The sequence below is a fragment of the Primulina eburnea genome, chromosome 3 (genome assembly GCF_022965805.1).
Source record: "Primulina eburnea isolate SZY01 chromosome 3, ASM2296580v1, whole genome shotgun sequence".
Classification (NCBI taxonomy): Eukaryota; Viridiplantae; Streptophyta; class Magnoliopsida; order Lamiales; family Gesneriaceae; genus Primulina; species Primulina eburnea.
Window position 1 is genome coordinate 39,684,812 of NC_133103.1, and position 18,523 is coordinate 39,703,334.

The window sequence follows — 18,523 nt, forward strand, 5'->3', positions numbered from 1 at the left end:
TCGACGATATCACGATATAATCGAAATCACTACTGAATCTGATCAATATCAATTGACTGATGTTTCGACGGCATAACAATACTTTCTGGATAACCTTGTCAGTCCAAACATCACAGATATAATACCAGAACTCATAATCAATATCGATATCAGTCATAATCTCAATAACCATACATATCTGATATGAATTCTCAGTCAAATCGACTTCAAAAATCATAACAATTTCATAAGCAGTCAGTTTCTCATTCTGACTTCGATTCTATGATGTCTAACATGACAAGAACATCATATATGAGTCCTATTCAATTCTGACAATATCATAATTTTTAAAACATGTCAGAACGTAGCAAAACTTACGTCCAGTTGTAGCCTGCGTTGATAGGAACTCGGTACTGTACTCAAATTCAAAATCTGACGGACGGATTGAAATAAAAGGCGTAAGGATTTTCGTGAATCTTCCTCGGCCCTTTCTTTAATTCTGAGGCAAATGGTTTGTATATACACATATATATATATATATATATATATATATATATATATATACACGTTTCATGTAACTCAACGTGTCAACTTTTCCTCCATTTTGCTCGGCGCTCGGGCGGTAATAAATTTCCGCCCGAGCGCGAGGTATTCTGCCCTCACGATGTATCGTTGGCGCTCGGGCGGTCAAAAACTACCGCCCGGGCGCCACCTCCTCTGCCCGAAACACACCATGTTGAGCTTTGGCGCTCGGGCGGTTACTTTCTACCGCTCGGGCGCCAATTGTTCTGCCCAAAACTCGTATCATTCATATTCTTGGCCCAATCTGGTCTTGGACTGGCCGACTATAATCACTTCAATTAATCATCATTTCAGATTAATTTCAGATTACGTAATTATACCCAAATCATTTCAGATTACGGTAATCAAATTATCGGGCATTACATTTCTCCCCCTCTAAGATATGATTTCGTCCCCGAAATCACAAACACTCAACTCGTGTTAAAATTATAATCATATCATATCTCACATCAGATACAGGAAGGAGATATACAAAACTGCAATAAGCTCATATCAACAACATCACTCGTGATAAAATCAATCTCAGAACAATGGCTATACAACATCCGTATATGCCAATCTCCAGTTCATAACAAATCAGTATTTGCATCTGCTACCAAATTTGTTAATCCTAGCCAAAGATATATTCAATCTTCGGCTTCAAATACTAACAGTCATCGTCCGACGTTAGCATATTTAATCTCTTTATTCTGAGTTGTTTCCATTTTCTTCTGAATAAGTTTCATTTTTCTTATCAGATTTTTGTTCCCTTTAATTCTAATCTTAGGCATTACTGCAATATCATTCCTATAAGAAGGAAATTCACAGTTCTCATTGTACAATGCTTCAACTCAAGCTATTTCGATACTCATCTAATAGCTATTATCGTGCAATACTTCAAAAGTGACAATAAATCATGTCAACTAGTGCTATAATCCAGCACTACATTTCCTGGATATCCTCCTGTATCAGGATAGTTCACTCCGACTATCCGTCAATCTATAAATCATAGATGAAAAATCATGTCATACACTCAGCCAAAAGTATAAAATCAAACGAAAATCACAGTTTGATAAAATCAATTTTGGCATTCAATACAATCTGACTCCCGTTTCTGACATACCTCTCAGTCGTCTGGTCATATTTGTAAGTCATCCTGTACAATATAACCTATGCAGATTTGAACAATCGTTCAATCATAGCCACTATCTTGGCAAGATTACAGTAGTGTCATCACACTATCCATAGAAATGTACTCCCATTTCTATTTAGAAATCAAAAATCAAGATCAGTAATTTAAAAGTTTCTATCTGTCTGTCTTCATCTGTCAGCGATTTAGACATTTCAATACATATTCTGACATAACTGATTCCATCTGTTTACTTCAAAACTGTCTATTCGAATTATCACACATTTCCTGTTACCAGAATAGTACTGAATCTACTATTGTGTGCATCTGACAATACCTGTCAATTTCCAATTCGAATATCTGACACAAACAAATCAGTTAATAATATAAATTAAAGAAAATACCTACCTGGTATTCGGTTCTGACTATCAAAATCAAATTCTGGACAGTCTGATCAAACTTCTGAACTGCTTTAATCTTCAAAATCAGTTCTGACTCGACTGAACTGTATGGAAGCTCAACGGTTCATAACAATCGGTATCAAACACGTATTCAGAATGATAACAATATCAGATCAGATTCAGAATATCAATACACAATACTGATTTAATAACTGCTTAGAATGCAATTTCTGACGTTTCGAAAATTCTGCCATATTCAATGTCGTTCTCAGCCACTGATCACGGTCTTACTGTGCACAATCAATCAGTATACTATCATCAGATATCATAGACTCTGAATACAATCTGTTACAATAGAGATTCATATACGAACATCTCTGTATACAACAATCTCAGTTCCCAGAATGTTCAATACGATTTTCAACTGTTCAATTCATTCAATCATATGCTACGAATATATCACAAAATCATAGATAACCCGAGCATAAAATCATCAGAACACTTCCGAGCACAGGATTTATCAACTCATAATCAGAACTGAAGGATTTTCCAGAGAAACACATAATCAGATGTAACTCTAATTCTTCAGGCAATAAATCTTTCCACTGATATCTCAATTCTCTCAATTCAATCAGTATCAGTCTATAAGAAATTCTAAAATGAAACCAATACCTGGAATCACATCAAGGCCGAAGTCACTCTCCCTGATACAGGACAACCTGAAATCTCATCTGCACGACTAGAGCAAACTTCCTGCTACTAGTAAATCAATCCCTGATAGGCTCATCTTCAGTAATCAACTGAATATATGAGGAATTACTCCATTCTTTTCGATAATCATCGAATCTTATATAATACAGATATCAAGGAATTCAAAATCAAGAATCCTTACCGTATATCATTCATTCTTTGGCCATTTCAGGTCCAAATCTTGCCATTTCCTGGCAAGACTCTATAATAGCTCTGTACTTGTTCTATATATCACTATCAATCACGCAGTCATCATCAGACAATACAAGTATAAGCTAGTCTAACTCAATCTTATTCTCAACTTACTGCAGTATACAATATATTGCAGAATATCACTGATATCAAATTCTTTCCCCAAACTGGTAAAGAATCAATACTACAGTAAATACAGACTCAACAGGTACAACGTATATCAATGCAACTCAGTCAAAGATAATCGTAAATAATGCATTAGTATATATCAATACATATGCAATATAATCATAAAATATCAATACCTGTCACTGTATCATCCAGTATGTCCTGGGTCTGTTCCTCGATCACCACCCCAGATGATCCTGCTCCCTGAGATCTTCGGGCACCTTTCTGTGGACAGACTCTAGCAAAGTGTCCTTGCTGTTTACAGAAGTTGCACCGACCAGTCACTCCGTGGCATAGCTCCGGGGAATGTCTCCCACCGCAATTCCTGCAATAAACTCCAGTATAATTCGGACTAGAGCCACTGGAGCTAGATGAACCGCTCCCAAACTTCTTGAATTGCTTCTTTTGAACTTTCAACATCTCTTTCTTTCCACCACTGCTACTGTTAATCTCGATTCTAGAAGGCAGTTGTTGTGGTATCGGTGTTAGAAGAACATATAAAGCTTCCTTTTGTCTCATTAGAACGGTTTCTGCTCTTCTGGCTCGATTCAGAGTATCAGTAAAATTACTCGGTTGTCTCACAGTTACCAAGGTGCGTATTTCTGGATTCAAGCCCTTGATAAACTGATCAGCTACAGCTGTATCATTTCTAGCCACTTGCGGACCAAACTTTAACAAGGTGAAGAAATGAGCCAAATATTCATCAATCTTCAATGGACCCTGCCTCAAATTTGTAAATTCTGCACTTTTGTCCTCTCGATATGATAGAGGTACAAACCTTTGATAAAATTCCATTTTGAAAAGTTTCCACGTAATCGTGAAACCACGCTGTGCCATGGCTTCCCGGGTTATCAGCCACCAACTCCTAGCGACTTCCCGTAGTTGATTCCCAACCAATTTAATTCTGCACTCATCTGTGAATCCCAGAAATTCAAACAGCATCTCAATCTCCTCCAGCCAAGTCTCACAATCAGCTGGTACCTCAACACCCCTCAAACTCGGTGGTTGAAACGACTGAAACCTTATCATCTGTGTTTCCATCAGAGTTTCAGACACATCCATCTGATCATACGATGTACTACCCCTTTCTAGAATCCTTCTAGGAGGAATATCTGATAATCACAGACGTTAGTAGTAACAAGAGACAGATCCGTCTCAATCCCAATCCTGATCAGCTTACATCTGATCAAGAATTGGTTCTGATCCAGTTCCAAATAATACATATTACCAAATCAACTCAGATATTCAGGTAACATGTAGCTTGATATACAGTAAAAACATACTGAAATCTTAGCATATACAATGTGATTTCAACATTATATGCATCTCTATGCCATATAAATCCAGGCAATAAAACATAATACCATGCTAGCATACATCATGTAATTCCACATTATAATCAATCACATGCTAGCAATTACATGCAAGGAAAGAAAACTCATTCTACCCCGCTCACTCTTCTCTATCTCAGTGCTAAGGAACCTATAGTTCAAGGACCTACAGCTCTGATACCACCTGTTGTGGGGACCCGGACGCTAATTCATTCCTTAATTGTCTTTAGGAATTATTTAATGATTTATAATAAACAAGGTCTAAATTTTTTTATTTTTTTTAATTTTTTTTTAAATACACAGCGGGAACATAATGTAATTAAATTCAAATTACATATTAGACATAAACATACAAATCTGATGTTATCTACAATAATTCAACTAGGTTCAACTACAAGTTAGTGCTGAATCCTAAGTTGCTTCAAAGCCCGGATCTCCACGCTATCTAGTCCAGCCTCGTTCTTTTCTTGACCCTGATCCTAGCCCACCTGTTGCCATGCACACATACAAAACAAGGCAACAGCCGGATAACTCCGGTGAGATATAAATATCCCAGTATAAATCATGTATACATGATATCATATAAACAATATAAAAGCATATATTAAAAATCATATCATATATCAAAATCATGATATCAATCCATAACAAGAATAAATCATATTCTATACATGTACCCTAATCCGGAACATAATTAAATATCCAGAATAAATTCTATTCTAAGCATGTACCAATATCAGGAACAACAAGGAACATGAACCATATTCAGGAACATAATCAACATCAATAAATATGAATCAATATAATTGTCACTCAAACTCGTGACTCCACGTTTTAGACTAGACTCAATCCTAGCCTAGGGATCCCGGTTTCCAGATGTGGTATTCCTATATCGACCAACAGTAATAGAAAAGACTCCAGTTCTATCCACGCCGATATAACCAAACATCCAGTGTCCTGACCTAACCGTCATGGACTGTGGTCCTATCACCAATATCATGTCCTGTGACAAAGTGCAATGGGCCAGTGACGAGTCCTCACTATCCGGCCCTTTTGTCACAAGATGAAATGTCTACGACTAAGCATATGCGCTTATGACTCAAGACATACATTGTCTATAAATCCATAGACCAAAAATATCAATCGTATTCAATTGCAAATAACAATGCAATAAAATAAAGTATGTGATTTAGGGAAACTCGAGTCAAACCTTCCTCGCGTTGTGCAATCCCAACTCAACATTAATTTATACCTTTATCTTCTCGCTCAAAAGAAGAAGAAGAATTCCCGACTCTATCTCGGTCCATTCTCAATCTGGTAATAACAATACCGAACAGATATAATATCAATAAACAACTCAATTCAATACCTGTTCTGATCAATACTCAAATCAACACATAATCTGATCAATGTCAAGTCAAGACACAATCTAATCCATATCGACGATATCACGATATAATCGAAATCACTACTGAATCTGATCAATATCAATTGACTGATGTTTCGACGGCATAACAATACTGTCTGGATAACCTTGTCAGTCCAAACATCACAGATATAATACCAGAACTCATAATCAATATCGATATCAGTCATAATCTCAATAACCATACATATCTGATATGAATTCTCAGTCAAATCGACTTCAAAAATCATAACAATTTCATAAGCAGTCTGTTTCTCATTCTGACTTCGATTCTATGATGTCTAACATGACAAGAACATCATATATGAATCATATTCAATTCGGACAATATCATAATTTCAAAACATGTCAGAACGTAGCAAAACTTACGTCAAGTTGTAGCCTGCATTGATAGGAACTCGGTACTGTACTCAAATTCAAAATCTGACGGACGGATTGAAATAAAAGGCGTAAGGATTTTCGTGAATCTTCCTCGGCCATTTCTTTAATTCTGAGGCAAATGGTTTGTATATACACATATATATATGCACGTTGCATGTAACTCAACGTGTCAACTTTTCCTCCATTTTGCTCGGCGCTCGGGCGGTAATAAATTTCCGCCCGAGCGCGAGGTATTCTGCCCTCACGATGTATCGTTGGCGCTCGTGCGGTCAAAAACTACCGCCCGGGCGCCACCTCCTCTGCCCGAAACACACCATGTTGAGCTTTGGCGCTCGGGCGGTTACTTTCTACCGCTCGGGCGCCAATTGTTCTGCCCAAAACTCATATCATTCATATTCTTGGCCCAATCTGGTCTTGGACTGGCCGACTATAATCACTTCAATTAATCATCATTTCAGATTAATTTCAGATTACGTAATTATACCCAAATCATTTCAGATTACGGTAATCAAATTCTCGGGCATTACACAACTACTTGATCTTTTTTTCCCGTTAAGAAAATAAATTCAAAGAGCTGAATTTATATACAATTATGAGATATTAAATTCAAGAAGTTGAATTTAATATAATTAAAATTTGGAGACAATAATTTCAAGGAGTTGAACTTATGAAAAATTGAAAGTTTAAAATATTAAACTCAAATGTTGAATGTAAGTGATTTATTCACTCAAGTTATATTCATAAACGCCCTATGAATGATTATTATTGTTCAAAATATACGAATGTCCAAAGACGTTATTTGAATGTCAAATTAAAATTTTAAAACTTCCGTTGTGCCTTGGAAACGAGAAAACCGATTTCCAACAGTGGTATCAGAGCATTGATAGGACTCGTTTTTACGTGTTTTTAGTGTTGGTTTTGAGTCGCATTCATGCATCATATTAGTTTGTTTAGTTTAATTTTGCATCTTTTTAGCATTATTTAGCATTTGACTGACCTCGTGTATTTTGTGGTGATTTTGTAGGAATTGAACCAAAAAGTGGGAGAAACTTGGGCATAATGTCGAAGAGGATTCGCTAGGGCGGTCACTTTTGAGCGCCCCAGCGAGCATTGTGGTCTGGCCGAGGATTTTTGCGCGAGTGTCTCGCTAGGGCGGTCAAAAGTGACCGCCCCAGCGAAACATGGGATATGATCGAGGAACTTTATTCGAGGACCACTCGCTAGGGCGGTCAAAATATACCGTCCTAGCGAGAAGCGAGATTGAGAAAGATTTGTTTCCAAATTTTGAGGGACTCTATCCTACACGTAAACCTAACACACGAGATCAGCAGCCGTTTTTCACACTTTATCAGACTTTTCATCATTTTTCTTGGAGAGGAGGCTAGGAGCAAAGGAGATTTCGAAGACCTCGAGATTTCCACGCGTCGTGGCCGTCACCCGTCGTCATCTTTAGTATTTTCATTATTCAGTATTTGATTTCTTACATTGATTGTGGTTTTTATCATGAATTTCAGTAGCTAAAACTCTAGATTTGTTGGGATTTGAGGGGATCCTACCCCGTACTCGTTGTTTAACATTATTTCTCGACGTTTTTATTAGTGATTTGTTTATGCTATTGTTCTTTCTTATTTCAATCGAAGCCTAGCTAACTTCTTTTGATTATTTCATGTTGTTAATGATTTCGATAGAATAATTAAAAATACGATCAAATAGCATAAACCACGGATTTACAATTTTAGTAGATATACGGAATTGGGTACGTGTCGATAGTGATAGTTCACCCGGATGAAAGCTAGTGGATTCCATAGAATGTAATGCAATCTTGAACTGTTAAATATTTGAGGACACTTGAGTACTGCATGTTTTTGATTAGTATTAATATAGCTCGACAGAGTATATTAATTAGTCTAGGGAATTCCGTCGAATGCACGAGTAAAAAACGAGTGTAGTTTGTTAAACACGAGTGGTAGGTGAACTGATAATTTCCCAACAAATTCATTTCTCATTTGATTTAATCCAAATTAATCATTGCGTTCTTGAACACGTTTTCTTTGCATTTTAATTATTTGAATTGTTTATTCTACATTAGTTCAATCATGAAATCAATTTATCGTTGCTAAAGAAATTTTACTTGAAAATAAAAAGAGTGTGACACAGTCCTCGTGGATCGATACTCGTATTCACTTACGTTTATTATAACTTGACTATCGTGCACTTGCGATATTTAAATCGAGCTTTCTTTTATAAAATAAATTTTGGGACTATTCACTGTGCAAGTTTTGCTCGATCAAGTTTTTGGCGCCGTTGCCGGGGACTGTTGATTCACAAATTTTTATTTTTCATTTATATTCTTTAGTATTATTTATTTTATTGTTATTTGATACTCTCATTGTGTTGCATATTTTTCTTGTGGTGCATGCGAAGATCACTCGAGTGTAAGCTTGAGCCTTTTGACCCCCGAGATCGAACGCACAGCTAGACGTCGACTACAGCAGCAAAGAGCGAAGGAAAGAATGGAAGGCGATCAACAAAGAGAGGAGCCAAGGCGTATACCGATGTTGGATTATGCACAGCCGTCGCTTGATGGAGCACGTCCAAGCATCGTAAGACCAGTCATCCGAGTTAATCAGTTTGGGATCAAGCCAGCTATCATTCAGATGATTCAGAACACTGTCCAATTTGGGGGAAGTGCACTTGACGACCCTAACTCTCATATAGATGAATTTCTTGAAATTTGTGATACTTTTAAGTTTAATGGCGTGTCTGATGATGCTGTTCGTTTGCGTTTATTTCCATTTTCACTGAGAGATAAAGCTAAGTCGTGGTTAAACTGTTTGCCTGTAGGGTCTATTACTACATGGGAGGATGTGGCAAAGGCATTCCTAATCAAGTACTTTCCTCCGTCGAAGACTATGAAGCTTAGAGCCGACATTACTACTTTTGCTCAATATGAGAACGAGTCACTTTACGAGGCATGGGAGCGCTACAAGGACTTGTTGAGGAGATGTCCACACCATGAGCTGCCGCTTGGGTTAGTTGTTCAAACTTTCTACTACGGTCTGATTACTCCTAACCGTACCATGATAGATGCTGCTGCATGTGGTAATTTACTGAGAAAAACGGCTGAGGAAGGATATGAGTTATTGGAGGAAATGGCTACTAGTAGCTATCATCCTCAGTCTGATAGGCAGAGACGAGGTGCTGGAGTTAATCAAGTTAATGATCTGGCGGCGGTTTCAGCACAGTTAGAGGCGTTGAATAAAAAGATTGATGGGATGAGCATGAGTGGATCGGCTATGCGTCTGCAAGAAATTTTCTGTGATAAGTGTGGGGGTGAGCATGATGTGCAGGATTGCCAAGATGGCAATCCATTCTATGTGCCTGAGGGAGCACCGGTAAAACAAGTGGGATTCCAGAACCGTCCCAGAAATGACCCTTATTCGAACGCATATAATCCGGGATGGAGGAATCACCCAAACTTTTCATGGGGAGGTCAAAACAACCAAAATCGCCAACAAAGAGGTCCACCATATGGGATGCACCAAGGATTCAAGCCAGAACCGCCTCGGGAGGAGAAATCAAATTTAGAGCAAATGATGACTAAATTTATTTCTGCAACAGAGACGAGATTTCAGAACCAAGATGCATCCATAAAAGGGTTAGAGAATCAAATTGGACAATTGGCTAAGTTGATTGCTAACAGGGAGCAAGGAGCTTTGCCAAGCAACACGGAAACTAACCCAAGAGAACATGTGAAGGCGGTGGAATTGCGTAGTGGGAAAGCACTCGAGTCTAATGAGGAAAAGACCAAGCACGGTGAGGATGAGGTGGAAACTCGAGGAGGTAAGTCTTCTAACTCTACATCTACACCTATTGCACAAAATAAAATTGTTATCCCTCCACCTTTTCCTGCAGCAATGAAGAAAGCTAAATTAGATGCACAATTTGGTAAATTTCTTGAGATATTTAAAAAATTGCGTATTAACATTCCTTTTGCTGATGCTTTATTGAATATGCCAAGGTATGCAAAATTCTTGAAAGATATCTTAGCAAATAAGCGGAAGCTAGAAGATCATATGGCGGTGAATTTGACCGAAAATTGCTCTGCTTTAGTTCAAAACAAGATGCCTCCTAAGCAAAAATATCCAGGGAGTTTCTCTATACCTTGCATTATTGGTGACATTAATTTCATAAAGCTCTATGTGATCTTGGTGCGAGTATTAATCTGATGCCTTTTTCTGTGTTTAGGAGACTGGGATTAGGCGAGCCCAAGCCAACTAGGATGTCGTTGCAGCTGGCTGACAAATCTGTCAAGTATCCACGTGGGATTATCGAAGATGTTCTGGTGAAAGTGGATAAGTTTATTTTTCCTGCAGACTTTGTGGTACTTGACATGGAGGAAGATTTAGAGATGCCTTTAATCCTAGGGAGACCGTTTCTGGCTACACGGAAAGCACTGATTGATGTTGAGGAGGGGAAATTGAGACTGAGAGTTGGAGAAGAAGAAATTATTTTTGATGTTTTCAATACTCTCAAGCACACAATGCACAATGATAGTTGCTTTCGTATTGATGTCTTGGATTCTCTCGTTTGTGATTTTGTGCAGGATGGATTGAAAGAACCATTGGAGGCCACTCTCACTACTGAAAAGCAGGAGGACGAGCTAGACGAGGAAAAGATGGAGATGGTAGCTCATTTGAATGCCATTCCACCTTGGAGAAAGCAAGTGCGGCTTAGACTAGAGGAATTGGGAGACAGAAAAGATTTAATGCCTCAAAAGTCAAGCCTAGAGGAGCCACCTACTTTGGAGCTCAAACCACTACCTCCACATCTCAAGTACGTATATTTAGGAGAAAATAATAAATTGCCTGTTATTATTTCCTCTTCTTTGACAGATGACATGGAGAGTAAGCTCTTGGGAGTCCTCAAGGGGCATAAAGGGGCGTTCGCTTGGAAGGTTTCAGACATAAAAAGGATAAGTCCTTCGATCTGCATGCAAAAAATTCTGATGGAAGATAAATACTCACCTCTAGCACAACCACAAAGGAGACTCAATCCAAAGATGCAAGAGGTAGTAAAAGCTGAAACCATTAAACTTCTGGATGCAGGTATTATCTATCCTATCTCTGATAGTGCGTGGGTAAGCCCTGTACAATGTGTGCCTAAAAAGGGTGGGATTACTGTTATTACTAATGAAAAAATGAGTTGATTCCCACTAGAACTGTTACGGGTTGGCGTGTGTGCATAGATTATAGTAAATTGAATGATGCAACCTGTAAAGATCACTTTCCCTTGCCATTTATCGATCAAATGATTGAACGATTAGCAGGTCATGAATTTTATTGCTTTTTAGATAGATATTCGGGATACAATCAAATCACAATTGCACCTGAGGACCAAAAGAAAACTACTTTCACTTGCCCTTATGGTACTTATGCGTTTAGGCGTATGCCCTTTGGTTTATGCAATGCACCTGCAACATTTCAAAGATGCATGACCGCTATCTTTCATGACATGACTGAAAATTTCCTTGAAATCGTTATGGATGACTTTTCTATCTTTGGCTCCTCATTTAATGAATGTTTAGAGAATTTGAACTTGGTGTTAGTTAGATGTGAGGAGAGCAATTTGGTGTTGAATTGGGAGAAGTGTCATTTTATGGTTCAAGAGGGGATTGTATTACCACACAAGGTATCAGAGAATGGAATTGAGGTTGACAAAGCCAAGGTGGAAGCAATCAAAAACTTACCCCCACCTTCATCAATAAAAGGAGTTAGAAGTTTCCTAGGGCATGCTGGTTTTTATAGGCGTTTCATTAAAGATTTTTCCAAAATTGCTAAACCTTTATCCTCTTTGTTGATGAAAGATGCTGAATTTAATTTTGATTCTACTTGTCTGCATGCATTCGAGATACTCAAGGAAAGCTTGGTGACAGCACCTGTTCTGACTGTCCCTGATTGGGAGCTACCGTTTGAGGTGATGTGCGATGCTAGTGATACAGCTGTTGGTGCGGTGCTGGTTCAAAGGAAGAACAAGGTATTTCATACCATCTACTATGCAAGTAAGACTTTAAATGATGCTCAATTGAATTACGCTACTACTGAAAAGGAATTGCTTGCTATAGTATTTGCTTTCGACAAATTTCATTCGTACCTTGTTCTGTCTAAAGTAAATGTGTATACAGATCATTCTGCCCTAAAATACTTGCTTGCTAAGAAAGATGCGAAACCTAGGTTAATTAGGTGGATTTTATTATTGCAAGAATTTGATCTCGAAATTCGAGATAAAAAGGGTGTGGAAAATGTAGTTGCTGACCACCTGTCTAGGCTTGAGCATGTTAGAATTAAGGGCAGTGACGATGATATAGATGACTGGTTTCCCGATGAACAATTGCTTGAGATGAAACTTTGTCCATGGTATGCAAATTTCGCTAACTTTCTTGTCACAGGCACACCTCCACCAAACCTATCGTTTCACCAACGAAAGAAATTCTTTTCTGGCGTGAAATACTATTTTTGGGAGGAACCGTTTTTGTTTAAAATTTGTGCAGATTCCATGATAAGACGGTGTGTTGCGGAGGAAGAGTTTGATCAAATTCTCAACCAATGCCATGACTGTGAGGTAGGTGGTCATTTCGGACCAATAAGGACGGCATCCAAGGTACTTGAAAGTGGCTTTTATTGGCCAACTCTCTTTAAAGATGCTCGTTCTTATGTGCTACATTGTGATAAATGCCAGCGGACTGGTAACATCTCTAACCGTCACGAAATGCCTTTAAATAATATCATGGAGTGTGAGGTTTTTGATGTGTGGGTGATAGACTTTATGGGACCGTTTCCTAGTTCTTTCACGAAAAAATACATCTTGGTTGCGGTGGATTATGTGTCTAAGTGGGTAGAGGCGGAAGCGTATGCCACTAATGATGCTCAAGTGGTCCTAAAATTTTTAAAGAAAAATTTTTTTAACCGATTTGGAACACCACGAGCAATCATTAGTGATGGTGGCACGCATTTTTGCAACAAACTATTTGAAAAACTTTTGAGCAAATATGGTGTCACACATAAGATATCTACCCCCTATCACCCCCAAACGAGTGGTCAAGTGGAAGTGTCGAACCGAGAGATAAAGCGAATTTTGGAGAAAGTGGTAGGTGTCAATAGGAAAGATTGGTCGGTGAGGTTAGTTGATGCTTTGTGGGCGTATCGTACTGCTTTTAAAACACCTATAGGCACTACACCATATAGGTTGCTTTTTGGTAAAGCATGTCATCTACCAGTCGAATTAGAGCATAGAGCATATTGGGCGACCAAAGCACTAAACTTTGATTTTGCTCTTGCAGGTGAAAAACGATTGCTGCAGTTGAATCAGTTAGATGAGTTTCGGGGAAGAGCTTATGATCTTGCACTATCTTACAAGGAACGCACCAAACGAGCCCATGACAAACACATTATAAGAAGGGAATTCAAAGTGGGTGAAGCGGTGTTGGTATACGATTCTCGCTTACGACTCTTTCCGGGCAAGCTAAAGTCAAGGTGGTCAGGACCATTCACTATAGCCAAGGTGTTCCCATCGGGTGCAGTGGTGTTGCATGATGGCAAGGAAGGGACATTTACTGTGAACGCTCAAAGATTGAAGCACTATATCGGTGGCAAAATTGAGCCACAAATTGGAGTCACTCGATGATGAAACTTAAAATTAATAATTTATTATATGTTAAAACCTGTATTTTAAAATTTTAAGTTTCATTAAAATTATAAATTATGTTATTTTAGTATTGTTTGTTTATATTTAAATGTCTTACTAAATTTGTTTTATTTTCAGGTTTTTTACGTGTTGGTAAAATAATGATAACTCAAGCTAGAAAATTCAAATGGAGGTGACTCAAACATGGTTGGAATCCTTGAGAAGTTATTTACAACTTTGCAGAAGACATGATTGCCTAAAAAGCTCATTAAGATGATCAAATTGTGCAAAGATCAAAAGGAGGACACATTTACTTTTACTATGACCATCATTTAGTAAAAAATTCATAACTATTTCAATATTTATCCAAATGAGGTGAATCAAGTGGCCAAACTCATCTACACAAAATTCCCCACATGTTTGTGGCCTTAATCAGAGTCAAAGTGGTGAGAAAAGTCATGGAACAAGGCATTGAAAGAAGGGACATGGAATTGGAGTTGAGGAGACAAAGAATACTATTACAACTACATGGCATTAATAGAATTTTTGACTCTTTCTCTCATTTGGCCTATAAATAGAGGCCTTGTGCTAGCTTGAGAATCATTCTATCTCATTGTAAAATATAGTGTGAGTGTGTATCAAAGTTCTAAGTTTAAATATATTTTCTTTCATTTTCTCAACTATGAGTGATATTTTAGTGTTGATCAAAAGTAAGTTCATGGCAAGCTAAATCTATTATGTCAAGGTGAAGAGGATGCATTCTTGGTGAAGTAAGATTGTTTATATTTTGTATATTATTTCTTTATATCTTTTCATTTAGCTAACTTATTTTTATTGTAGGTATAAAAATGAATTATTTGTTGTTATCAATTTACATCAAATGCTTGATACCATTAAAGTGGTTATCTTGATTTGTTGTTTAATTTTGATACAATAAATATTTCATCACTTATTATTATATATATATAGATATATATATATGTATATTTATATAATAATATCATAATATTTCATTTAGGCGATAGCGTGGCTCTGCCGGTTGTTCTAAATGAAATATTATGACTTAATACTAACATCTAACAATCTAACATTTACTTTTTCGCAACTAACTTTTATTTTTCGCATCTAACATTTACTTTCTTGCAACTAACTTTTACTTTTCCGCAACTAACATTTACTTTATTGCAACTAACTTTTACTTTACCGCAACTAACTTATTAAATCAATATATTTCATTTAGGCAATAGCGTGGCTCTGCCGGTTGTTCTAAATGAAATATAATGATTTAATTTAACATTTAATTTATGCAATTATTTATTTATATAGTTATAATTATAATCATAGGTACCATATATAAAATATCGGTTAATTCGGTATTTTCTATAGTGGGAACTATATTAGATTATGTGTGTGTTTAATTTTCTTGGAACCATTATTTATGGTAGTTTCTTTTGTTTCACTTTTAGTTAAACAATATTACATAAACCAAGAATAAATCCTCAAGCCTTGACAATATTTATAATTTGTAAACTTCAGTCTTGCATTTGGTAATCTATAAATTAATAAATTTAAACTCAAAATAACCTCTCTGTGGATCGATCTCGTACTTACGAAATATATTACTTGCAGACAACCTACACTTGGGTGAATTATTATTTAAGTAGTAACAAGTTTTTGGCGCCGTTGCCGGGGAGGTATAAATTAAGTTTATATTTGTTATTTATGTTTTATTTATAAGTATTGTGTGTTTTTACTTGTATGAGTGTTTGGAGTCGAAAAAAAAGTGGTAGACTTATTCGAGTATCTGAAAATAATTTAAACATGGATGATACTTCAAATAATCAAGATAATGATAATAATAATAATAATAATAATAATAATAATAATAATAATAATAATAATAATAATAATCAAGAACATGATCAATTAAGAACACTTAGGCACCATATGAACCCTATTAGAACTAGTGCCCCATCTTGTTTAGTTTTTCCTCCTGACGCATCAAATTTCAACTTTAAACCTCAAATTATTCAACTTTTACCAAATTTTCATGGCTTAGATTCTGAAAATCCATATTTGCATCTAAGAGAATTTGAGGAAGTTTGTAACACTTATAATGATCAAAATTGTAGCATGGATATAGTTCGATTAAAGCTTTTCCCTTCTTCTTTAAAAGATAAAGCTAAAACATGGCTACAAAATTTAAGATCAAGTTCAATAAGATCATGGGAAGAAATGCAACAACAATTTCTCAAAAAGTTTTTCCCTTCCCATAGAACAAACTCTTTTAAAAGACAAATTACAACTTTTTCTCAAAAACAAGGAGAAACATTTTATCAATGTTGGGATAGATATAAAGAATTACTTAATACATGCCCACATCATGGTTTTGAAACATGGAGAATAGTTTCTCACTTTTATGAAGGTCTTATACCTAAAGATAGGCAAATGATAGAATTCATGTGTAATGGAACTTTTGAAGATAAAAACCCAAATGAAGCTATGGAATATTTGGATTCATTAGCAGAAAATGCTCAAAATTGGGATAATATAGGTACAATAGAACCACCAACAACTAAAAACAATAATTCAACAAATGGGGGTGGTATCTATAATCTCAAAGATGATGTAGATATTCAAGCTAAACTTGCATCTTTAGCAAGAAAAATTGAGTCATTAGAAATGAAAAAGAGTGGTCAATTAAAAAGTATTCAAGAAATTGTTTGTCATATATGTGATACACATGATCATGCTACAAAAGATTGTCCAACATTACCTTCATTTAAAGAATGTCTCCATGAACAAGCAAATTATGTTAACAATTATAAAAAACCAATACTAGATCCTTTTTCACAATCATATAATCCGGGATGGAAAAATCATCCTAATTTTAGTTGGAGGAATGATAATAATGCACAACCGTCACAACAATATTTTCAAAATAACCAAAATCATCAAGGTTATATTCCTTATGTTACACCTCCAAGAAAAAACTTTGAAGATGTAATTCATGCATTTATCCAAAAGCAAGAGTCTATCAATATTCAAAACAGTCAATCTATGAATGATTTGAAAGAAACTTTTGCGAAATTTGCATCTGCACTTAATATTCATGAAAAAGGAAAATTTCCATCTCAACCTCAACCTAATCCTAAAAATCAAAATCAAGAATTAAAAAATGAAAAAATTGATCAAATAAAATCTGTTATTAGCCTTAGAAGTGGTAAAATAGTTAATGATCCATATATTAATGAAAACAATGATCATTTAAAATCAAAGAGTAAGGATGATAATCTTGATACTTTTGAGAATGATGATACCTTAAATTCTAAGAATAATATGGTGAATGATAAATCATCTAAAATAGTAAATGACTCAAATAAACCTCCACAATTTCCTCATGCATTAACAAATTATAAAAAACAAAAAAGTGATTCTGATATCTATGAAGTTTTTAAACAAGTAAAGATAAATATTCCATTATTAGATGCTATTAAACAAGTACCTTCCTATGCAAAATTTTTAAAAGACTTATGTACTGTGAAGAGAAAATTGCATGTGAAGAAGAAAGCATTCTTGGCTGAACAAGTAAGTTCTATTCTTCAAAACAATTCTAGTTTAAAATATAAAGATCCTGGTTGTCCAACAATTTCATGTATTATTGGAGAAAATAAAATTAAAAAAGCTTTGTTGGATTTGGGAGCAAGTGTGAATTTACTTCCTTATTCAGTTTATGAAAAACTTAATTTAGGGGAATTAAAACCCACTTCTGTTACTCTTTTACTGGCGGATAGGTCAATCAAAATACCTAGAGGTATTGTAGAAGATGTGTTGGTTCAAGTTGATAAATTCATATATCCAGTAGATTTTATTGTTTTGGATACACAACCAATAGAAGTACATAATGAAATTCCAGTAATATTGGGACGACCATTTCTAGCAACTTCAAATGCTTTAATTAATTGTCGAAATGGAATAATGAAATTGTCTTTTGGAAATATGACTCTAGAACTTAATGTGTTTAATTTATGTAAACAACCAAGTATTAATGAAAATGAAAATGAAGATGATAATGAAATTCAAACAATTGTGGAAGAAAATATACAAGAAGAAAACTTAAATCAACAATGTGAAGTTTTTTCAGTAGAAAGTTTGGAGTCTGAAAATAATTTTAAAGAAGATGATAATATAAAACTTGAATTAAAAGCTTTACCATTAGAATTGAAATATGTATTTCTTGGTCAAAATAAAACATTTCCTGTTGTAATTTCTTCCACTCTTCTACCAAATCAAGAAGAAGATTTAATTCAATTACTTAAAAAATATAAAAATGCAATTCGATGGACTTTGAAAGATATAAAAGGTATGAATCCTTTAATTTGTACACATAAAATTCACTTGGAAGAAAATACTAAAACGTATCAACAACCGCAAAGAAGGTTAAATCCACATATGAAAGAAGTTGTTAAGAATGAAGTATTAAAACTATTAGACGCTGGAATTATCTATCCAATCTCAGATA

At 35.7% G+C, this 18,523-nt stretch overlaps 2 non-coding genes across 2 annotated transcripts; both read right to left on the reverse strand.

Moving 5' to 3' along the window:
• Positions 1-9,233: 9,233 nt before the first annotated feature.
• Positions 9,234-9,340, reverse strand: LOC140828746 (small nucleolar RNA R71). Its single transcript, XR_012117313.1, has one exon. It is a non-coding gene; the product is annotated as a small nucleolar RNA R71 (small nucleolar RNA).
• A 6,940-nt stretch (positions 9,341-16,280) lies between these two features.
• On the reverse strand, positions 16,281-16,391 carry LOC140828749 (small nucleolar RNA R71). Its single transcript, XR_012117315.1, has one exon. It is a non-coding gene; the product is annotated as a small nucleolar RNA R71 (small nucleolar RNA).
• Positions 16,392-18,523: the final 2,132 nt, after the last annotated feature.